Source organism: Sinocyclocheilus grahami, unplaced genomic scaffold (assembly GCF_001515645.1).
Source record: "Sinocyclocheilus grahami isolate Dianchi unplaced genomic scaffold, SAMN03320097.WGS_v1.1 scaffold1267.1, whole genome shotgun sequence".
Lineage (NCBI taxonomy): Eukaryota > Metazoa > Chordata > Actinopteri > Cypriniformes > Cyprinidae > Sinocyclocheilus > Sinocyclocheilus grahami.
The window spans coordinates 186,447-212,720 of record NW_015506446.1 but is presented as its reverse complement, the minus strand read 5'-3'; the positions used below and the strand labels follow the sequence as shown (position 1 = coordinate 212,720).

Sequence of the window (26,274 nt, the reverse complement as noted above, 5' to 3'; positions counted from 1 at the left end):
GATTTCAGCAGTTGGCTGAACCGAACACCCAGCCATGTTATTTAGCATACTGCTGGGTTTTTAATGCTGCTTGATTGCTGGGGGTGAAGCAGGGGTAGTGAGAAATAATTACATACTACAAAAATAAAGCAAAACAAATATTACCTAATGTGAGATCAAATTATGTCTAAACCACTCATTTTTCTGAAGTAACACAGTCGCACACAAGTCAGTAGAGTTCTAGAGGGAGGCAGCATCTCTTTTGCCTCCCTTGAGCCCGCTGAGTTCTCATCACTGTCCTGTAGCATGGCGTAAATGTGAGGAATGCAATGTCCTTCTTGGCAGCACTATGATTGGCTGATTACTCTTCCACAAATTTGACTGAATGGGTCAGACTGCAGGAAATGGATGGACTGATGTCAGAGTAAACGGCTCATCCACTGCCATGACCAGTTTCTGTTGCATTCATGTCAAAATTAACTTGAATTTCTTGAAAAACAAGAAATTACCTTTAAGTGAGCCAGTTTTTAGCAACCATGCAGTTTGGTGAAATTAAAAATTCATCACCATGCCCACAACCTTCTCCACACTCTCAGTATTTATTGAGGATTTATTGACATAATTGGTACATGAAATGTGCTTGTCATTGTATTATTGTAGTCATTATTTCTGAAGTAATGTAAAAATAATGTTTAAAGGGATAGTTCACCCAAACCACCTTCGTTCATCTTCAGAACACAAATGAGGATATTTTTGATGAAATCCGAGAGCTTTCTGACCCTGTATAGACAGCAAACAACTGACACGTTCAAGGCCCAGAAAGGTAGTAAGGACATCGTTAATAAGTCCATGTGAGATAAGTGGTTCAACTGTAATATTATGAAGCTACAAAAAGACCTTTTGTGCACAAAGAAAACAAAAATAACGACTTTATTCAACAATTTCTTCTTCGTGAATGCGTGTTGTTGAAGACTGACACAGAAGAGAAGAAATTGTTGAATAAAGTCATTATTTTATAAACTTTATGAGACTATGATGTAACTTGTTTTTAGTTATGTGATTTGGTCACCATCAAATTGAACTGAACTTGAGCAGTTCTGCAAAGAAGAGTGGGCAAATGTTGCAAAGTCGATATGTGCAAAGTTAGAGACAGAGACATATCCCAACAGACTAAAGGCTGTTTCTATTTCTGTTTTCTATTTTTATTTAAAATAAATTCAGTTTTTTTAAACTTTCTATTCATAAAAATTTCTGAATAAATGTATTATAGTTTCCACAAAAACAGTAAGCAGCACAACTAGAGAGATTTCTGAAGGATCATGTGACACTGAAGACTGGAGTAATGATGCTGAAAATTAAGCTTTGCCATCACAGGAATACATTTCATTTTAAAATATATTCAAATAGAAAACAGTTATTTTAAATTCTAATAATATTTCACAATATTACTACTTTTACTGTAATGCCAAATAAATGCAGCCTTGGTGAGCATAAGAGGCTTCTTTCAAAAACATCAAAAATCTTTCTTTCAAAAATGACCCCAAACGTTTGAACGATAATTTATATACAAACTCATAGTGTATATACAAAATTATTACAGTATTATTACAGTTTGCTGCTTGTTGATAGTCCCAAGTGTAAGGTACATTTCCAAATTTTAACCAATAAACTATGTAAACTACAATGGAACATGAATTTACATTAGACTTAATACTAAAGTAAATACTAAAGTAAACAGATAGAGGGGCTTTGGCTCCTCATTTCAGAAGACCACAGGGGTGAAACATACATCTGACTATTACCAGCCTCCGGGAAATCATTGATGCTGGTTTGTTTGGATGTGGTTTTGATAACTGGCTAATTGCTGAATTCTCTTTGGATTAGGGTTTGCATCAGTGTCGTTCGAGCTCAATTAATGCTGCCTTTTATCTTATGTTAATACAGTGGTTTCAAGATTTATATCCAGCAACTCACTGAGCTTTAATTAGCTGTTTAGATAATGCGGTACATTTCAGTTCAACATGATATGACCTCACATAATTGTTAAATGTATATTGCATACTTGTAAACATCTGAAAATGCAGATGACAAATGGAAAAGTGATAGAAGGACAGAAGGATGGAAGAGGAGAGAATAAAATAACCGGTTTCACGTGGTGACGTACTAAAGTAAATACTAAAGTAAACAGATAGAGGGGCTTTGGCTCCTCATTTCAGAAGACCACAGGGGTGAAACATACATCTGACTATTACCAGCCTCCGGGAAATCATTGATGCTGGTTTGTTTGGATGTGGTTTTGATAACTGGCTAATTGCTGAATTCTCTTTGGATTAGGGTTTGCATCAGTGTCGTTCGAGCTCAATTAATGCTGCCTTTTATCTTATGTTAATACAGTGGTTTCAAGATTTATATCCAGCAACTCACTGAGCTTTAATTAGGTGTTTAGATAATGCGGTACATTTCAGTTCAACATGATATGACCTCACATAATTGTTAAATGTATATTGCATACTTGTAAACATCTGAAAATACAGATGACAAATGGAAAAGTGAGAAGGACAGAAGGATGGAAGAGGAGAGAATAAAATAACCGGTTTCACGTGGTGACGGTAAGCCATTAAAAGGTTTGAGAGGTTATGTAACCTTATTAGTTTAACACATAGACTTACCTCTTATTAAACCCCAAAGCTGTGCTTTTATTCTCAATTTTCCCCTTTTAATCCCAAACCCATCTGAGGGGCTGTTTAATCTTGGAGCTAAGGCAGTGAAGGAGTCAGCCACAGGTCGTGGTAATCCTGCCTGAATATCTCTTTCCAGGGGCAGGACTTCTTGTGGCCCACGCGCACAGGACTGAGGGATCTCTATTTGATAAAGGCTGTCTGCTTTATATAATCTCTATATGGAGGAGGACTTAGCATGCAGCCATCACGTGAGAGTTTCAAGCTCAACTGCAAACCTGAGGACAATACCAAACATGAATTAAGCAAATAAATGACAGACAGGGACACGGCAACACATGCACTTACACGAGTATGTCCCGTACAATGCTGTGATATATTTGGCGGTTACTAGTAAACAGTGTTGTGGGAGTGATATTTTGTTTTGTATTCAGGGACTGAACTGTTTCATAGCAGATATTTGTGATGTTGGGTTAAGTTGAGGAGATCACAACAGGGGCTCTCTGATGCAGATGGCTTTTATGTTCACTGTTGCTGTTTTTTTTAATGATTTTATGCTATCAGAGTGTTACTTTGAAACTAGTCGTTCTCTTCTTAAAAACTCTAAAAGCTGTTTTATGATGGTTGTTGTTTTGGCACACTGTGTTCACCCCTCAGGCCTCCTATTATCTTTTTCCTACAGAATCTGATGTCCACGGCTGTGTGCTGCTTAACACGTCTCGAAGGGTGAGACTTTTCATTACATCCACATGCCAAACAGACCTTATAAGATGCACAGTTCCCGCCTGAAGTTATGTGCACACCTGTGACTGCACATTAATTGAATTCTGTATTGATATACCAGTCTACATACAGTGGGGCCCAAGAGTGTGAGACCTCTTTTTTTAAATCTGGTATTTTTTTTATTTAAACATGCAAATAAAATGTTTTAGGACATTTTAAAATAAAGCTTTTGACATAAAATGATGAAGAAAAAAAAATACTGGATAACATGTTCATCAGGTTTTACCTAATACTGTAGCATTCTGAATTCTGCATTCTAAAATTAATTTTACTACTTTTTTACTCAAATTACTATCAGTTATTATGATTCTGCATTCTAAAATTAATTGTACTACTTTCTAATCAAATCAACTATTCACTCAAGTTGTTATACTGACCATTTAATTTCTAATGAAAAATGTAATGAATTAGAAAAGAATCCAAAATAGAAATATTTTCAATACAGTATCAGGTACATACTAACTGTATACCATGCCTAATAACACTGTAATACATCAGTTATCCCAAGGTCATGGAAAACATGGCAATGTCAGGAAATTTGTAAAAAAAAAAAAGTTTTCAAACTATACTGAACTGTAAAATATTTCAGCTGCTAAAAATTGCTCTTGTGTAGAGTAATACTTATTCAGGCAGAATGCGTTTTTCCTTCAAAAAATTTGAGATGCAGGCAGTTTTTAGAATGCTGTGTCATGTGCGAGACGCTGCAAAAGATACAATACACAAAATCGGTCTTTGACATAGAGTGTATACATAGAAAACAATGGAAAAGTAGAACAGTGGGATGCAAAAATATATTCTGTGTGTGCCTATTAGTCACAAGCCATATTGCATCTATCCATTTTGTGAGTGAATCAATCTTTCAAGTTCTTTTTAGTGATTCGGTCAAAGTGAATCAAAGTCATTTTTGAAAAATAAAATATTTATACTTTTTAATATAAATATGTTAAATAAGTTGACCCTGGACCATAAAACCAGTCTTAAGTCACTTGGGTATATTTTTAGCAAAAGCTAAAAAAAAACATTGTATGGGTCAAAATTATCGATTTTTCTTTTATTCCAAAAATCATTAGGATATTAAGTAAAGATCATGTTCCATGAAGATATTTTGTAAATTTTCTACCGTAAATATATCATAACTTAATTTTTGATTAGTAATATGCATTGCTAAGAACTTCATTTGGACAACTTTAAAGGCGATTTTCTCAGTATTTTTATTTTTTTGCACCCTCAGATTCCAGATTTTCAGCCAATATCTCGGCCAAATATTGTCCTATCCTAACAAACCATACATCAATGGAACACTTATTTATTCAGCTTTCAGATGCTGTATAAATCTCAATTTAAAAAAATTTACCCTTATGACTGATCTTGTGGTCCAGGGTTCATATTTGAAAAAAATCTGGAATCTGAGGGTGCAAAAAAATCGAAATATTGAGAAAATCGCCTTTAAAGTTGTCCAAATGAAGTTCTTAGAAATGCATATTACTAATCAAAAATTAAGTTTTAATATATTTACAGTAGGAAATCTTTACTTAATATCCTAATGAGTTTTGGCATAAAAGAAAAATCAATAATTTTGACCCATACAATATATTTTTGGCTATTGCTACAAATATACCCCAGCGACTTAAGACTGGTTTTGTGGTTCAGGGTCACATATGATTATAAAAAATTGTATATATGTTATTTACTTTGAATATTTTTTTTTGCATTGCTTACATGTACCTCTGTGTGTTCCCTCAGTACGTGAAGCTGATGAACTTCGAGGAGGAAGTGCGAGCTCACAGGGATCTGGACGGATTTCTGGAGAGGGCCAGTATTCTGCTGCATGAGGACGAGGCCTCTCTAGACGATGTGTTAAAGACCATGCTCCGCCACGTCTCACAGGACCCTCACACCGCTGAGCCCAGCTGCAACTTCGAGGAGATCATGAGCTCCCTCTTCACAGATGCAGGGTCACAGGAAGTCAATGGTGAGTGTGTTTGTTTCTATTTGTGTGTTATTTCAAGAAAAGCTTATGAAAGGTTGCTCAATACCTCAGAGAGCTGATTTGACTGACACCTCAAAGGATATAAGCACAGCAGTTTGACGTTAGTCAATGTTATTTTAATTTAAAATGCTTTATAAATTATAATACAAATTTTACATTAAAAAGGGACAGAAGAATGAATAACAGAGGGAATTGTGCAGAGACAGACAGTAAAAAGAGTTTCAGCAATAATTAAGTCCATTTTCATCCCTGCTGACCCCAAAGCTTTGAAACTCAGTCTAGGATATGTCAGAGAGAGGACTTGCTTTGAATGACCCCATAAAGGGAAGTCAGGCGATAATAACACTCTTCTGTCCAGTCATTTACACATTAGACTCACTGGAATTGTCAAACCTTCCCAGAGGACACACAACCCTTTATGACAGCGATGAAGTCAAAGAAAATATAGACGAATCACAAAAGTTAAGCTGAGAGCTGAAATACCTTCAAGGCAGGATCAGCTGAAAGGAAATGTATAATTGTGTATAAAATGTATATTTCAAGATTGAGTATATAAGATATTTGAGTTAATAGATAAGATACATTAGTATCTTAAGAACTTTACTAGTTGGAATACACTACATGACTTCTGTACAGGTTTTTGGTGCTGTTTGCAGAAAGTCTGCAGATTTTGGTCAGTCAGAGTTGACAGATTTAACAGAAAATCACATAGTGTATGATGGGCACAGACTCAGATTTTGTAGCTTCAGATTGAGAGTCCATCCAGTCGGAGGATGTTAAACATGTTTAATATTTTGAGTCGATTCTTGCAAGGAAGTGCATGTTTTTGCATGAATTTGTTGTGTTCGAGTTTTCAATAACTTGAAAAGTCTGATATTGTGTGATCTTCAGTCATTTAGTGTATGATGCCCAGTTTTTTTTATCTTTTCAGATTTCAGAACTCGTGCAGTGTATTCCAGACCTTACACAAACGTTTATGAATTTTAGCATTGTTTTTTTTTAAAGCATTTGTGCTTACATTTTTTTAAATGTATTTTTTAATTTCATTAATTATTTTTTATTTAATAAAATATTTAATTTTAATGTATTTGCATTGACTAAATTGTTATGAAGCAAGAAAATGTCTTAAAGACTGACCAGCATGTTCAAATGTGAGGCTGGTATTGCACATACATAGTGGTTGCTGTTGGTTTCTGCACATTACTGCAGCTATCATTAGATCTACTCTACTGGGTCATTTTATTCACTGGCCCCTGGACACCCTGCATTTTCTAAAAATGGCCCCAAAGCTTCGTAATTCAAGTATCCCTGCTTTTATGAGCTCAGCTGGTCTCTGTAACACTAACTCCTTCTCTCTCAGGAAGACTGACAGATTCTTCCAAACACAAGAAACCTCTGGCATACTCTCAGCTAGAGGTGATGCTGCACCACCAGAGATTTTGGAAAACTGAATGCCTCATCTTCTAATTTATACATGTTTGAAGTCCTAATATTTACAGTCAGCATTGAAATTAAGCACCTAATTAGGACTCCCTGCCAAAAACACTTACGAGAGACAAGGGTAAAGGAAACCTTTTTATTGAGATACACAGGCCTATTATATGTTGGGATTGAACATATCTGTCTCTCAACCCTGATATTTCTCACCACTCGACGCTCAGATATGATTTCTTGAATCAAAATGTACTATAATAAATGAAATATTCATGACAACACAACGTATATAATCACACAGCATTGTAAATCTATCAAGCCGCATGAATGTGTCATTTCCTTCTGAGATTTTCACAAGCTGGCAGCACGCTTTTTCTGGATTGTATTGATCGTTTCCGGCTCACCAGTAATCTCTGTGTTCTTATCATCGTTGCCAAATTCACACTGAATACACACAGAATATCATTGGCTATCCTGGGCACCAGTTAAGCCCAGTCCTGGACTTTACTGTACCGTCACTCCAGTTCGGTCTAACACAGCACCTATTGTGTGCCCAGACTCTGTCAGATTGTGTGAATGGTGAGATGTGAATTATCGTTAGTTGATTTTGTTTTTTTTTGTTTTTTTCAAGTCTAGGGATGATACATTCCCTCTTGTCTCTGTTGCTAGGATACATAGCTCACATGTGAGCAAGAATAATATTAATGATATGAGCCTGGGAACATGCAAATGAGCTGATGTGTGATTGGATTAGGAAATGTGAACGTCATGAATATGATAATGTATGATCATTTGGTTGAGAATCTAATTGTGAGTGCACTGATTGTATGTGCGCGCGGCAGGTCTTTAACACACAGACACACGCACACTCTTGCACACACAACCCAAAGTCTATCAGTATGAAGATCAAATTATAATGAAATGGGAATAAAGATCTCGTTCAGCCAAGATGCAAGCACAATGAAAGATGGAGAAAAATCATATTTCATCTGAGTAAAGAGACCTGAGCATCTGCCTGACAACCCAGCCCCAATTAGTGAGAGAGGGAGGTTCGGTGTGTCTGTGTGGGTGGTGGGTTATCTGAATTTGTGTCTGAGAGATGTTTCACTCTTTCTGCTTGCTTTTAGGGTTCACAACATGTTTTTCTGTGCTCAACCTAACTTTAACTCTTTCCTTTCCAAGCTGAACTCAGTTTCAGTGTGTGTGTGTGTGTGTGTGTGTGTGTGCATGTGTGCGTCTGTGTGTCTCCAATTCTCTCGCACAGACAGGTCGCAGAATTTCATTTTCTATGACAACGGTAAGAACGATATGATCAGACGTGGGATATTACCCACAATTCATGCGTTTTCTCCCCGTGTGCCGATGTTTCCAGTGGATGTGATTGACATGAACCATTAGTCCAACAGACACACGAGTCTCTGTTTTCTTATTCAGATCCACACAATCCAATTTGAAATCAGTATCCACACATCTGAAATGACAAGATTTGGTGTTGTTTTAAAAGAGTCGGTGGTGAATGCTGAGTGATTCCCTTCCCTGTGATGGTGGTGCTTTAGATTGGGCTGTATCATTGCCTCTCTCTCTCTCTCTCTCTCTCTCTCTCTCTCTCTCTCTCTCATTCCTGCCTCATTGCCGTTCGGCTGATTGGCTGTGCATGGATTCCACTGTTGTGATTGAAAAAGCCCACTGTCATTCTGATGTCTTTTTCTGCTTAATATTTATGCAACACACACACACACACACACACGGAGTGAAAATACTTTTTAATATCTTGAGGAAAAGTCTTTAGTGTGTGTGAATAAAAGCATCTCATTCCATCCTGATGTCCAGGCCTCTGGCAGTTATCAGAAGGGGTGAGGTGCGGTTGGCCTAGATGATTGCCTGAATGTTAATGTGTGTATATTAGGGCTGGACGATATAGCTGTAAACATTATATCTGGGTATTTTTCAGCTTTTTGACAATATGCAGTATACATATCTATACTTTTTTCAAATAGCTAAAAACTATTTGAAAATAACCAAGATATATTTTCATAGGGTTACTAACTGAATCATCCAAAAAGAATTATATTTAATTATTCTTATTTGTATGATTCATTATAACAATGCATACCTAATTTTTGAAAGTATATGTAATCATAATCATAATAAATATAATTTAAATCACAATGAGATAAAGATTAAATTAAGTAATCTAATCTAATAATATAATATAATATTTTTTTTACTAAACATTTTAAGCAAGTAAAATGCCACACAGGGACATCTGTTAACATTTTTCACAAATTGTTGACAGTGTTATATTAGCATCATTGAGACTATTATAGTTCTACGATTATACTATTATTTAACGATTATAGTGGGTTCTTTTATAAGTCTATATAGTTAATTTTTATTTCAGTTTTAGAACATCATCAATTATTTTAGTACATCAAGTGAAATCAATAATTATTTTATATTTTATGTCATTTAAAGTTTATTTTATTTCAAGTTTCATTTTTATGGTTTTAGTTAACTCTAATAACCCTGATTGTTGAAACCAGAGTTTAAACTGCCATTTTGAATTGAATCACACTTCCCAGTTCTAGCTACTTTTTTGCTACAGAGGTTTGAATCAGAGACCGTATCAAAATATCTTATCAAACTACTCACATATGAACATACAAGTTGTGACACAATGTGCAAGCGTGAAACTGGCCTGTTGGCATAGTCTTACAAACGTAATGGCCAGAAAACTTTTAAACATCCCAAAATTTGTTCTGTTTTTATCAGCAACAAAATAATATAAAGTATAATATACAGTCTTGTAAATATTCATCCAGCTGTAGTGTTTGTGAAGGTGTGCATGTTTGCCTTAGTGTACATGCTTTTATGGACCTGCTCAACATGAATCATTGTACTTTTGATTTTCAAAAGTATTGTGGAAAGAGATGGTCTGGTTTTTCCTTCACGAACACACCAAGTACACAATTATCTCAGCTGTTTGTCCTCCTGCCAATTCAACGGTCTTCATATTGCCCTGTATTGCTCCATTGATACATTTCCCTCTCTTTTCCCCTCCTTCTCATTCTTTCTCTCTTCCTGTCTATTTCTCGATGGTGCTGAGTGTGTTGTCATGGTGATACCCATCTGTCCATGGTGTGAGTGTGTGATGTCTTATTGATGAGACAGTGTGACTATGTGCCAGAGACATCCATCCTGCCTGCTAAACAGCACCCACACACACACACACACACAAACACACACACACATTCACAAACACATATTGTTTTTGCTGGTCATGCTGAACAACTCACACCTGTCACCTCTGCCGGACAGAGGATGTATACACACACTTACAAACACACATACATGCTGTCATACTGCTTGTGGTTAATATGCTGGACAGCTCACACCTACACAAGACAGAGGGCAGGGAATGCACACACACACACACACACACACACACACACTGATTGATTAATTTAAATTAAACATTTGGTTCTTGGAAAGGTCTTCATTGTCACTCATGCTGGCTGCATTGATGTGTATTGTCCTCTGGTGAGCTTCTGCTTCTGTTCTACCTTGATATGCATTAGCCTTTTCATGGAGATGAGTGGACTTTGATTTAATTACCGGCCCTTCCATCAATTAACATCCTCTTGTTTGTTTTTTGTGTGTGTCACCATGTACAGTGAAAGTCAGTCTACTTAATCTTGGTGTCAAACTCATGAGTAGTCTCACTTCTGTTCTTCATACTCAATTCGCACTTGATGTGCAGTACTTTTGAAGTGGCATCCAGATTGTAGTTAACTTGAAGTGATTGTTTAGTGTCTTTCTTCATGCATGGTCATCCATTGTCTGTATTGCATGGCCGCTCACAACTGACCCCTTGCCTTCTCTCCTCACAGTGCATCTATTGTCAGAGACGCTGCAGTGTGTGACGGCCACAGCCACGGGGATCCAGTACCAGCAGTCCTGGCTTTGCATCCTGTGAGTTACCTGGATCTGTCTTACCTGTAATGCTGATCCATCAGAGGTTCTAGAGCAGGGGTGTCTGAAGAAATCCCATGAGATAGTAAAATATTATTATAACTAGGACTGCCAATTTAACTTTGTGTATTTAATGAAAAAATATACAATACAGTTCAAAAGCCTGGGGTCAGTAATATATTTTTTTAAAGAAATTGAGCAAATTAAGTTTCTACAATACTTAGTGGTAGCTTATCAGTGGTGACTGTCAGTTAATGTACATATGGCAGAAATGTATGGAAAAATCAATTAAAGACGTAATCAAACAGACGATGAACACTATTAACAGCAATTATTATATGATGCAATCAAACTTATAGCAAAATGTGGTAGTTCTGTATGTTGTTTCAGGGTTGGCATCATCTGAGGTCCTCTGAGGGGTTGGCATCATCTCTTCTCAGGTGTTCTGGATCCAGACTGAAGCTTGTGTAAATCCTAGTTACCACGGGATGTTAATCCCGTGGCAAAAGACAGAGAAACAAATACAAACATAATTAGCGTAGCTGCTGTTCCAACCAAGCAAAAATGATTTGTGTAACCCAAACTAACGAATAATAATGTGCATTTGATTAGATATAACTGCAGTAAAAGAGTATGACTGCAGTAAAAGATTATGAGATGCATTATTTGAATGCTTGGCCAAAGAGATGTGTCTTTAATCTAGATTTAAACAGAGAGAGTGTGTCTGAACCCCGAACGGTATCAGGAAGGCTATTCCAGAGTTTGGGAGCCAAATGCGAAAAAGTTTGAAAAGAGAAGCATTTATTTTAAATAGAAATTGCCTGTAAATACATTTATAATGTTACAATAGATTTCTATTTAAAATAAATGCTTCTCTTTTCAAACTTTTCCTTAAATACTAAAATTTCCTTAAAAAATCTAATCATTCTATCTGAATAATATGTAAACTCTCTAATAATGTGTTCAGTGATTAGCAATTAAATCAAAATGTTTTTGAAAACTTATGCAAATATCACTGGCTATCATTAATTCAACAAATAATTAATTAGATTTTACTTTTTATCAAATGACAGCCCTAGTTTTAACTAAGATATATTTGTGTCCAGTTGTTATAAATGTGAAATTAATTTAATGACCTTCTGTTCTAATAGAAATGACATAAACCCTTTATTCTCTTTAGCAAAAAAGAGCCAGAAATAGGTGTCCAGTGTAACCTCAGCAGGTAGCCAGTGAGATTTGAGGGATGCATTGAACAGTTGATGCTAGTGAATGCTGTCCAGAAAAAAAAAATCAAGATAAATGGAATATTCAAGGTCAATGTACAAAATGCTCAGAAGACATATCTGGGGCAAGAGTACAACATCAGATGACACTGTTAGACATGGGACACCTCAGTACAAAATAGAGTAGAGGACTTGGGAGTCTCTCTGCAAAAAAGCAATCAGTCAGAGAGATTCGGTGAAGGAAGGCCACTCTAGAGGTGAGCCGAGTCAAAACATGCAGAAGCTTTAGCCAGTATTACATTGTCAATGCAGTTCTGTGCCAGGGAGTCCTTGAATCGTCAATTAAAAATCATTTATCGCCTTCTCTTGGGTTAAGATGTCTTTGTAGTGCTGATGTGTTGTCAACTGTCTGTCTATAAGGAGTTATTCAAGTGGACATGCACCCTGGCGTGTCCTCTCTTCTCTTCAGCCTCTCGAGGTCTCGCTCTGCTGAATACTGTAGCTACCCACATGAAATTCTGACTAGAATTTCATGAAATAAAATTGCGTGACTTTGAAACTGTTCAAACTAAAAAAAAAAACCTTATCAAAACAGTCAATTTAAAATTTGGATAGATTTCGAGGTATTGTGATAATGAATTACTGCTGGATCAGTTTGAGCATGTACAGTATAATCATTTCCTGAGGCCAGTGAGGAGGCAGATGGCCTCAGGGATGAAGTTGCTATCATGGCAAGATCAACTTGAGCACATGACTTCTAGCATGTCTGCCCGAGGAAGGAAAGGTGAATAGGTGATGCCCATGATGTGATGGGGCTGAGGATCTTTCAACACCTACTTGAGGTTCACAGGGTTCGGTAAGATTTTTAAAATGTTTTTGAAGGAAGTCTCTAATGCTCACCTAGGCTGCATTTATTTCATCAAAAATACAGTAAAAAGAGTAAGACTGGGAAATATTTTCAGCAGCCATTACTCCATTCTTCAGTGTCACATGATCCTTATTATTATCAACAGTTGTGCTGCTTAATATTTTTGTGAGAAACATGATACGTTTCTGATCAGGAAACATTGATCTCAGGATTTAGTATTTATTTTAAATATAAATATTTTGTAACAATGTGAAAGTCTGTACTATGACTTTTGATCAATTTTTTGCTTCCTTGCGGATCAAAAGTATTAATTTCCTAAAAACCTCACTGACCCCAAATTTTTGAAAGGTAGCGTATAGGCAAATATTTATCTGGTATTGTTGGTATTTTGCTCAGGCATAATTGGTAATTAGCTGAAGTTTTATTTTAGAAGAGTGAGTTTGTGTTAATAACATCTAGAAAGCTAAATTTAAAACCAGAGATCAAATGGAAACAGAAAGTTTAAGTGTGTACTCTCAAGGAAGATAAAATTGTCCTCTAATCAGTGTGTGAGGAATAAGAAAATGAAGATCATGCCAGAGACTCATTAATGGAGCTCAGCTAGTAGCAGTTTTGCGATAGCAGTATTTTTGCAGCCCATCTACACCCCAAGCGAGTGATGCAACAAAACAGCTTTGTTTATTATAATGAGAGTGTTCGGAGGAGTTCAGATCTCAGTGCGCGGGCAAAAAGCACACTGTGGGCTCAAACAGTTGTGTGAAAGTGTGCAGTGGACCCCGCACTGCCACACTTGCGGTGTAGTGGGATTATAATGGGAACATTCTATTTTGTCACATCGCACAGCCAGCAGTGTAGATAAAGCATCATTCCACACTGCTCTGAATAGTTGTTGGGGTTGTCAACTATCTTTATGAGTGCAAATAACTGGAGAAGTGTCAGAGATATATATATATATATATTTGGTTTGCCATTGCAAAGACGATCAGGTGTCCTTTATTGTTGCAAACAGTGCAAATACTGATAGATGTTATTCACAAACAATGTAAATAGAAGTAACATGCTATTTGTACTATAATGTTTAAATAGCAATGGTGGGTAGGGTTAGAGAAAGAGTTTTTTAATAGGCCAACTTTTGTACAGAAGAAACTTTTGTGATCTGACGAGATGAATGCAGCTCTTGAGCAAATCATACATTGATGTCTTTAGGATTCACATCTGTCAAAATCTACCTGCTACCTGCTATAGAGTCATTTATCAAAATAAATTGATCCCCAACAAACCCTATGTAACAGACATCTGCAGGTCATGATTAGGTTCTGATGATTCATCTACTTTCTTTCAGAGTTTTCAAGATCCGCCAACACATTTTCTCTCTCAATACTTTTGCTTAACAGCTGCCAAAACTTTTATCAACAGCCTCTGAACTGTAGCAGTGTCAGGCAGCACCCAACATCAGTGCACAAGCTAACAAATCTTATTTTCTTTAGGCAGATGCAGCACGTTAGATGGTATGATATTTCACCAACCACTCCCTGTTCAATTTAACCAGCAGCTATATGCGCTAGTATATTGCTGCAGCAGTTTAAATTAAGTCATTCTCGTTTTTTGTATGTATTATTAAATGTGTCAGATTCACAATCATCAGTGCTACTTGGCTGGTGCAATCTATGTTGAACTATTATTGCCTACTTAAAACAAGTGGTAAACTGAATTTTATATAAAAGGGATACTTATGCAGATTTTCTAGTGATAATGGCAGCAGTGATTCATAGAATTATGATAAAATGAAGGAGAACGGCATTATAACTGGGCTTAGATCCAGAAACACAATGCAGTCAAGTGCACTTTGTGCATTTTAAAGAACAAAATCAGGTAACCCATAAAAAACTCTTTCTACATTGCAGAAATATTTTTCTTTCTGTACCTGTACTTGGTTTTTACATTATACTATTTTGGTCTACCCTATAATCAGGATTGGGAAATGTCTAAAATTATCCACTAGATGATCATTTATGTATTAACCATTTGTCGCTTTAGATAAATGTGTGACAGACAGACAAACAGATAGATAGATAGATAGATAGATAGATAGATAGATAGATAGATATTTTCCAGTTCTTCCATCAGTCCTCCACCATCCAGACTCTAGATTTACTTCCAAAATGTTATAATTATTGACTGTTAATTATGATGAGCTATAAACTTTATTTAACGTTAATTACTGTTAGATTATTAGATGTATTCACATGAGATCAAAAAATTTAGACATCATATATCAAAAGTCAGTGAAGACCCTCAGACCCTCTTTGAGGTCAGAAAAAAAGAACCTTAGTGAGGAAAATAAAATAAAAAGGCCAAGTTTCAGCCAATGGCCCACACTAGCCTAGTGAGCAGAAGATTTGTGTTTTTTTTTATTATGTGTGGACAGTTTTGTGGGCAAGAAAGGGAAACAAGTGGCAATGCTGGATGTAAATAAATTAATTAGTAAATAAAACAGAACACTTAAATGTGCGTAATGCACCAAAGTGCTTACAGAATAACACAACAGCTTTAGCATGGTTTAGATCAGACTATCCCATGGCATTTTCCTTTTCTAAAGTCTCTCGCGACCTCAGTACATTGCCTGAGTTTTATGGTTATGAGTATTAGCTGGACCAATGAGGCAGAATCAGCGCCCCTGATGGCAGGGTCTGAGAATAGGGCCTGTTATTAATGCATATTTTAAGTAAATTAGACATGCCACAGTGTACTGTTTAATTTGGCTCCTTTGGCCAACCTTTATGGTAATATTTGACTTGATTTATGAATGCAAATTATTGTATATAAAATTACCAAGTCAAGTGCATTGAGTGCTTTTATCTTTTCTGTTTTAATATAGTTAATTGTGTTGATATTAACCTCATAATAGGTGGCGACAGGCCTTAAACAAAAGGTACACACTATTTTTATTTTATAAATTTATAAGCCTGAAAAAGAACAGGAAGTGCCTTTTTGCCAACCGGCCCACAGCCGAGTATTATTTTGACACCCCTGTTCAAGAGCTTTCTGTAATCCAATTAGACCTCAACCAGTGGATTTGTTAATGTGTTTGCTGTACTCCTGTTACGTATTGAATTAATCTGATACTATGCCAGGTACATTAAAGCACTGTGTAAATCGTAAAGAGGATTTATAATGATTTATGAACTCTTTGTGACAGCTGTAATGTGAAGAACCTGCAGAGGCGGCATGTGTGTATCTCACGACTGGATCGTCCACAGAACTGGGGGGAAAACTGTGCAGAAGTCCGCTATGTTATCCTCATTCTGGCACCTTCAAAGATGGTAATATAATCTCTCACTCTCTCTCACACACGCACACGCACACACACACACACACACACACACAGACACATTGGGTTTCTGTGTTTTATGGGGACATTTCGTAGGCTTAAGGGTTTCTATACTGTACAATCTGTATTTTCTATTCCTTTACCCTAACCCTACTCCTCACACAAACCTTTCTGCTATTTTAGGTTTTCAAAGAAGATCATTCTTTATAATTTATAAGCATGTTTCCTTATGGGGACCAAAAAAATTGTATTTTACAACTTTAAAATATTAAATAGAATTATTGTTGGTATGCAATTAAACATTTAGTTTCTTAGTAACATTAATTAACAACATGTACTTACAATAGGTTTTGGATTAGGGTTTGGTTAAGGATTAGTCATTTGTAAATATAAAAAATATACTGTAATTACTACAGTAAGTACATATAATGTGTACTGCACAAATATTTAAAATAAAGTGTTACCTAATTTTTTAACACTCTTACTTTTGATATGATAGCTGTTTCATTGTGCTATCTAAGGAAAGGTTAAAATCGTGAGATTAATTACAGTTTTATTCTGTTGACAGTCCTAGTTTTTAACAGTAAAAAAAAAATCTGAATATATTAGTGGAAACAGTATTTATTTCTGTGTTCATGGCTCAGTTCATAAATAGTTTGTATTTGTGCACATTTTTGTCATTAATTTATAGAAAACTCATTTTCATATAATATTTTAATTTTAATAGAAAAATAATTATTTAATTTGGGAGAGAACATGTTTTTATAATATTACACTGTTTCCCACATAGTTTCAAATGGATATTTACATTAAAATATATAACTGCCTTCATATTTCAGGAAAAGAATAATCATGTTTGGGGGTCCTTGGCATCAAAAAGTAAAATAAAAAAAACATTCTTCTGAAGGAGTCATGTGAAGTTACTGGGGTATTTATCTCAGAAAAAAAAATCTGGAAGAAAAACTTGAGCGAAAGTGTCAATTTGCTCTCTTTTTAAACAGTTTGCTATTTATGAGAAACAATTGAGATAATAAAATCTCATTCATGGCAGGTTCAGACACTCTAATACTATCATGTTCAAGTCTTAAAGTCCTGCTCCTGCGTTTCTTGTTCCCCCTGCAGTATCCCTGTAAAGGCTTTGGGGCCCTTGGCTCCCTCCAAGACCATTTTGTGTATCTCTTTGTGTCTGTGTTTACATCATAAATCTGATTGTTTGTGTGTATGTGTTTACATCTGTTTACATCTAATCACTCTCTTTCTTTCTCTCTCTCTCTCTCTCTCTTTGTTCTTGCATGCTCTCATCTCTTTCTGTCCTCTGCAACTCACCAGGCAGTACAGCAAACTTTTTTTTTGCTTCGTAACCTTGTGCTTTTCTCACAAACTCAAATCACACACACACACACACACACACACACACACACATACACAAACATGTCTTCTCATTACATTAAAAGCTGGATTGTAATGCTGGCACGTGTAGATACATCCTCTTTTCTTGCCTTGTGTTTTAAAACAATAGACAACACAAAATGTTATCTAACTTAAATACCAAATGGACTCAATACATAAGATGATAAAGCAAAAATCACAAATCCAGAGAACTGGGCAAAAGTGCATATACTCTCTTCTCTTGTATTGGCAGTGTAAGAGCATTTAACTGAAAATAAGTTGAGAATAACTGCAACTGCTGTATTTTCTGCTCAGCAAATGAAGTGATTTCTTGATTACTACCTTGAATATTTCCTTTAATAGCAGTCATAAATGAGTAACGATCGCCAATTATGTTTGATCTCTGTATTTGACATTTCTCAGAAAAGCACTAAGACAGCGATGGAGCTGGGCAGGACCTTCGCCAGCATGTTCTCGGACATCTCCTTCAGACAGAAGCTGCTAGAGAGTAAAACCCAAGAGGAGTTCAAAGAGGCACTGCTCATCCAGAGGTACCACCTGACCGCTGCCAAGCGTAAAACCACAACTGTGGAAGGCGAAGAGACAGACCCACACAGTCAAAAACCACTGAAGGTGTGTGTGCATTGCAGCGCGTGCGCCGATGCTTAAGGTTCACAGTTGCAATGGCTTTAATGTGATTGTTTTCCTCTATTCTCTCTTCAGTCCTCGTCCGTCGCTTTCTCTTTCTCCCTTTGCTGTTTGACTTACACTCCAGTGATTAAGTTCTACTGAGCATGTAGCAGCTAATGATGATTTATCTTGTTTGTTACTCCAGTTTGACACACACACACAAAGTCCGATTCGGCATATGTGAGCATTAGACCACCCTGGCTGAGGTTAGCCGCCTGTAAAAGCCCTCTGTTTTCTTCTCTGTAAAGACAACAGCGGAGGCCCAAATGTTTTTGTTTTTTTGCATTTTTCACTCCATCACACATCTGAGGAATGGTATCCAGGTGGAGAGGATCATTACTTTGCATGTGTGTGTGTGCATGATCACTTGCGCGTGTGCACACTAAAAGCTATTCATCTCTGGCAAATGACCAGGAAAGGTCTCTCTCTTTTTGAATCAGACACAAGCTGACATGATGAATGAGTGCGGCTCAGTAATGAACACTTAAAGCTGTATGACTTATTTAAACATATCCTGAGACAGGTTCTCTCTGACTGACAGAAAACATGCCTGTCTGCCAAAAAGAGGCTAATGTAGGTCATTAATGTGAGACGGACAAACTGCTCCACCACCAAATCCTGACCTGTAAAGCCTATTAAAATTTGATTAATTCAACAAGACACACACATAAACACCAGTGTTTCCTACCTCAGCATAATTGGTCTTAACTACACGCTTTAGAAGAAAAAAAAAACTAGTATTTTTCTGTTTCTTTTATACTACAAGTTTCAAATAGTTAACATTAGTCAATGGATTAGATACCATGAACTAAAACTGATTTATATTTTACATCATTTATTCAGTTTTATAAACTGATGTATTTTGATCACACATATGAATTACCAATTACTAACAGTACTAGAATTATATACTGTTCAAAAGTTTGGGGTCAGTAAGTTTTTATTTATTTTTATTTTTTTTAAAGAAATGTATTATTAAAGACATGTATGATACTACAAAATGTCTATTCATCAGTGAAAATAAGCATTTTATTAAGAAGCACAACTGTTTTCGCCATTCATAATAATAAGAAATGTTTCTTGAACAGCAAATCAGCATATTAGTTTGATTTCTGAAGGATCACATGCCACTGAAGACTGGAGTAATGATGCTAAAAGTTCAGCTTTGCCATCACTAGAATATATTATATTTTAAAATATAAAACAATTATTTTACTTTATAATAATATTTCACAATATTACTGTTTCACTCTATTTTTGATTAAATAAATGCAGCTTTGGTGAGCGTAAGAAACTTATTTCAAAAACCTTAAAAATCTTACAGACCCCAAACTTTGGAACAGTAGTATTTATATAATATATAACTTTTAATATTTATGATTGATAAATGCTGTAATTTCTTTTCAATTTGTGGGACTTTAGATTCGTACTGATGCTCAAAACACTAATACACACAAGTAAAAAAATACATATATATAAGATAAAATACATTTTAAAATACAACAAAAATGTAGTTATAAAAATATATATGCACAAACAAATCCACAATTACAAAAGTGTGGGGGCTTTAAGCCAGTATAATTAAATTCTCTGAGATGCACTTGAGTCAGATGTTTTCTGATGCTACATTAACGAGTATTTAAAGTAATGTAACAGGTGTCTTGACTGTGCTTTACTGATGTAGTTGTAATGCTTTTGCATTGTACTAATGCTGTTCTAACTCTGAGCTGTCTCTCTCTCTCTAGTCTGCGGAATCTGTGTTCTCTCATCTTGTGTCTCTCTCTCTGCTGTGCAGGGGGCCCTGTGTGAGTGCGATTACACTGAGCTTCTGTGTGTGTACGTGTGTACGTGTGTGTCTGGAAGTAAGAGAGAGTGTGTGTATGTTTGTCTGCTTTAACACCGTATCTCTTCCCTTGCAGTGTAAAGCGTTGTGTGAGTGTGTATGTGCTTTTGTGTGTGTATTTGCTGTGATTCTGCAGGATTTGGTGTGTATGATTTTTAATTGGTGTGTGTGTGTGTGGGCTTTAATCCTGTGCCTCTCCTGCTGCAGTATTGCATTAAATGTATTTAAATGTTTTCACTTTTATATACAGTATGTAGATGTATGTACATGTATGTGTAAGTAATCCTCTCTCTCCCTCTCTCTCTGTATGTGTGTAGTGTAGAGATTTTTTCAGAGTGGGCAGAGGAATCTATGAGGATCTGTGTCGCCGACTGCCTCTCTACCCGTCTGACTTCACTGATGGTGTGCCATGCATAAACTTACAAATATAAACATTTTTAACATAAGGATCCAATTTTGCCAATTTTCTGGAAATTAAAGTTTTCTAAGAGGATATACGATCCTCCTGTGGTCTTAATAACGTCCTCAGGTATATTTAAAGATGTGACAGTAGTTCAGATGTTTTCATAAGAGCTTGTCCACTAACAAGCAGAACCAGGGACAGACGGAAATGACAAAATGCTGTATTTCTGGGATTTATGTCACATTATATTCCTCACAGAGATATACTGTACAGTACAAACGAGCAGTCTGAGGAAATAATCAGATATGTTCTCCTAAACTTTCCTCTCTCTTTCTCTTATTGCATTAGAAACCCTGATTCATTTTGGTGAATCAGTTCATTTGGATTTAAGCCATTGCACAGCAAAATCAATGAGTTTTTATTTATTTATTTAATTAATTTAATTTTTTTAAATTGTAATAATCTTTCACAATATTACTGTATTTTTTTATCAAATAAATCCAGTCTTGGTGAGCATAAGAGATTTCTTTCCAAAACATTGAAAATCATACCGACTGCAAACTTGTATATGCTTTTTGCTTTCACTCTGATTGAGTTTGTTTATTATTGTGCTAAAGGTGTATATAGCTCAAATTATATTTATTTTATATGTTAACTGCTATAAATACATAATTATATGACGTTACATGCCATTAAACATATTATTCTCACAAGTTCACTTTGCAAGCTGTAATATTTATGCACATTTTGTAGAAGTGTGTGTGTGTGTTTCAGGATTAGTGGGTAATAACAAAGCCCTGGTCAAGTTCATGACGACGTCCATCTTCCTCTACATCGCTGTGCTGCTTCCCGCCATTGCTTTTGGCTCACTCAATGATGAGAGCACTCGGGGCGAGATTGGTGATCACTCTCACACACACATACGCTCTTTACACACCACGTTTCCACACACACACACACACACACACACACAAACAAACTGAGCTGCTTTCTCTCTTGATTAGATGTTCAGAAGACGATCATCGGGCAGAGTATAGGTGGAATCATCTACTCGTTGTGTGCTGGCTCTCCTCTCGTCATTCCACTGACCACAGCGCCCATCGCTATTTTCATCAGCGGTATGTACATACATGCATCCACATGCAACAATAGATGCACGTTCACATGCACACATACCTTGGCTCTCGTTTGAGGTCTGGTTCTGAACCATTCTTTGTTTTTGCGGTATGTTTAGATGAGCACTCATTGTTTGCTGAATACTTTAACGTTGCGTGTTTAGAGAGCTCTGCTAACCACAGGATGAGGTGGAACAAGACTCTTAATCTCACAAACAGCAGGATGGGAGTCTGATATGGCCACCATTTGTTTGGGCGAAGTTTGATGTTTGCGCTGGCTGAGAGGAGATTTCCTCCTAAAGCTCATTCCTGTGGCTGCAATCGCACACTGTCACCAGCGGGAGGGTTGCCCTGAAAAATGGTTTTGCTGTAGTAAAACGAAATTCTGTTTGGGTAAAAATGCACAGATGAGGACAGAACCGCCACATCCATCTATAATAATGATCTTTCCCAATCAAAGAACTTGTCTTGTGGTTTCTCATGAGAATAACAGCAGGAATTCTTTAAATGTTTGGGAGCAGTTCTTTAAACATCAATCGGTGGACATTTACTGTGCGTTATAATCCCCTGTCATTATAAGATTTGAGCTGATTGTGTTTCTGTTCATGTGGAGGACTCCTAATGACCTCAACATCGTGTTGTCGCTTCTGTGTGTTTGTCTGTGTGTGGCTGCAGTGATCAGGGGGGTCTGTGATGATTATGAACTGGACTTTGCAGCATTTTATGCATGTATCGGCCTATGGAACAGCCTCTTCCTCATCATAGGAGGAGTCTTCAACCTTAGCCTGCTTGTTAAGCTTTTCAAGAGGTCAGACACGCACATAAACACACACACACACCTACAAATATACATAATTGTGCAGACGCCACTGCTTGAATACAGATATGTTTTTGTTGTTGATGTTTTTGACTCACAGGTCGATAGAGGAGGTGATAGCTTTGTTCATTTCAATTGCTTTTGTAGCAGATGCAGTTAAGGGCACCGTCAAGAGTGAGTGCTCCATACACACATACTGTATATACACAGCCGAACCCTTTCAAATAATCTAGATTTCTGTGTGAATGATTCTTAGATTACAGTCTGATCTTAACAAGAAATATTGGGGAGACTGGGGCTAGTTGTTACGTTGTAAAATCAAGACTTTCATTGTTACTGCCCAGGAAAAAACGATACAGCTCATTTAACACATGAAGCTGTTTAGTGATAATGGGAAGATGCTGTCACACTTCTCCAGTCATTTCTTACAAATGACTGCAAGCTTGCATTCAGACCTCTCTTCATCAGATCCAAATCTGATGCATAGAACCATCATTAACTGTTTTCTATTCTCATATATTTGAAATGTAATCTATGCCTGTGATGGTAAAGCTGAATTCCTCCATTCTCCGTCATTACTCCAGTCTTCGGTGTCACATGAGCCTTCAGAAATCATTCTAATATGCTGAGTCGCTACTCAAGAAATATTTAAATAAAATAAAAATATTTTGTAATATTATAAATGTCTTTACTTACAGTATTGATCAATTTAATTCATACTCGCTGAATAAAAGTATTAATTTCTGTCAAAAAAAAAGAGACTTTGACACTAACCTTTTGAACTGTATGTTATACTGGATTTCATTTAATGTATTAAAGCCAATTAATGGCTTTTCAGCAAAATTTAAAACAAAAAAGGTAAGATATGAAAATGTGATGTATGTAATTAAAAAAATAATTAAAAAAGTGAAATATCTGAGACAAAATGTCCCAATATAAAAGTTACAATCTGTCCTGTCCTGATATTAAAAAAAAAAAATAAAAAAAAAAACTTTTTCTGAAAATTTCAATCTTTTAGTTAAAATCTACTTTCATGATATAGTCAACACTTTGGAGGATGTATCTCACAAGCATTGTCATAGTTTAAAATATGTAAAACCTTACAGTTAAAATATTTATTTAAAAATATTTTTATGTGACAGCTTGCCCATGTGACTGGCCTTATTTAAAAAGGCGCACACAAGCCATTTTGCAGCGCCATGACAAATGTGTTAAACAATCAAGATATCCTTGAAAAGAAGGTAATTGGACTCAGCTGTGGGTTTGACCTGCCATGCTGAAAGGAAAGCATCATGTTACTTGTTCCTCACCAACAATCTAGTCTGATCAAAAGGGACTTCAGGAAACCTCAAAAGAAGAACTCATAAAATTCAATGTTTGCAAAGGATTTTTGGAAGATTTATGCCTATAGTTAGGCAGATTAGCACCATCAGTTCAGCACCATTGCTGTGCTTCCTAGAAGATGAAGCCAGTCTGATGTGTGCCGAAACAGCTTCAATAAATAGAAAACGATCACCTCTTGCCTGTCAAATAAAAATAAGCATTCCCTAAAAACTGCTGTGCACAAATACTGTACCAGTTTCAAGGAGAAACCACTGGATCTCTAAAGAAGTGACACTGAACCAGAGATGTAACTAATAAATAAATATTAGTGCTGGGCAACGATTAATCGTTATGTATATGTATATATACTGTATATTTATATTCATATAATTTATATTGTGTATAAATATATTTAATATATAAACAATATATTTTTCTTAAATACATGCATTTGTGTGTATTTATATATACATAATAAATATACACAGTACACACACATATACTATGTAAACAAAATCTTTTATTTTGGATGCGATTAATCGTTGCCCAGCACTAATAAATATATACTGTACAAATAATTAATTACTTAACAATTTAATCAGTAATGCACCACAAATACCACAAAAATAAAGTAACATAATGTGATCACTTTTGAATTATTTTTGAATTGTTTTTTAAATTACCACATATGCAATAAGGCCACATAAGCCAATAGACACATAAAGAACAATAACTTTTACTAAAATGTTTTTGTTCAAACTTACCCGTCTTATCAGGAAAATGGTAATAATGGGGAAAAAATATATAATAATTAAAACTTAAATTAAATGATTAAAAGCGTTGATATAAAATTTATAATTTAAAAAAAAAGTATTGCCTTTTTCAGTAATGGCCAACATAATGCATTTTGAGAGTGGTGACATTTGCACTTTTGATAGTTGGTTTTGAGGTAAGATCAGATGTGAGCTGTTCTGAATCATCGGAAAACAGCTTGATAAAAAAACCCTGATAAGATTTTTTTTTTTTTTTAAATATACCTAAAATAAATGAAAAGAACACAAAACTCTCCATACCATTGCCAAAACATCATTGCGGCTGTGAAGGATTGCGGGGCGAGTGTAATGATATGGGGCTGTTTTGCTGCCTCAGGGTCTGGACAGCTTGGAGTCACTGAGGGACCAACGAATTCCTAGTTATATCAGGAGCAGAATGTCAGAGCGTCTTTTTGTAATCAGATTGTCAAAAGAAGTTGGGTCATTCAACATGACAATGATCCAAAACACCGGAGTAAATCAACAACAGAACGCTTCAAACAAAAGAAATTCAGCAGCACTTCACAATGGCCAAATTAGAGTCCTGACCCCACTTCCTTTGAAATGTTCTGCTGTGATGTGAAACAGGCCATTCAAGAAAGACATCCCAAAAATGTGCATGAACTGAAACAATGCACATGTGTTATCAGCAGAAAACATTGGTTGATGTTATTGGCAGTAAACAAGATTCCACAAAAATTCTGTCAATAATTGTGATCGTTTAAACCAATTATTCAATAAAGATGTGGCGCAGGAAAAATGTTACGCTTTGGAAGCCATTCATGCTGACAACTTCAAAACTTTACACACAGCAAACGTAAAAGATGATTTTAGACTGTACTTTTTATGCAGGCTTACCAGTACAATTGCTCCTTTTTTCTTAGAAAGGTCAAATCAAATAATATAAATTATATAACAAATAATTGTACAATTGTATAACAAATAATGAATAAATTATTTTAAAATTTGTCAAAGTATTTTTTAGTAGTGGTAATAACAATGATCAACAGAAAGCATTGGTTGATGTTGTTGGCAATAAACAAGATTCTGCAAAATTCCATCAATAATCATGATTGTTCAAAACCAATTCTTCAAAAAAGATGGCGCAGAAAGCATTTTACACTTTGAAAGTCTGACATTTTCAATACTTCTACACAATACATACAGTAAACATGGATTTTAGACTTAAATATACTGTATTTTCTTAAAGCAGTCTTGCCAATACAATGGCACCTTTTTATTTTTGAAAGAGAAAATAAAATAATGATTAAAAAATATTTAAAATGTATTTTAAAGTATTTTTAGTAGTGGTCCTCGCAATGATATTCTCAGTATTATCAGTAATTCTACTTGAGACCAGAGTGTCATTGTGTTTTTCCTTTAATGATTGTTTAATCTAATTATTTAATAAAGATGTGACACAAAAAATATAATGCTTAGAAGGTTGTTCATATTGATCATATTGACATTTACACTCATATTGACATTTACACAATGCATATAGCAAACGCTGATTTTAGACATACCAGGGCTCAATGCTAAGAATCTACTGGCCCAGTCGGGCAAGTGGTTCCAATTTTTACTTGCCTTGTCGACATTACCAAAAAATAAAAAAATAAATATA

General features: G+C 35.7%; 1 pseudogene; it reads left to right on the top strand.

Annotated features, from left to right (window-relative positions):
* The window catches only part of LOC107568643 (sodium bicarbonate transporter-like protein 11), a 50,292-nt pseudogene that overhangs the window by 16,239 nt on the left and 7,779 nt on the right, over nucleotides 1-26,274 (top strand).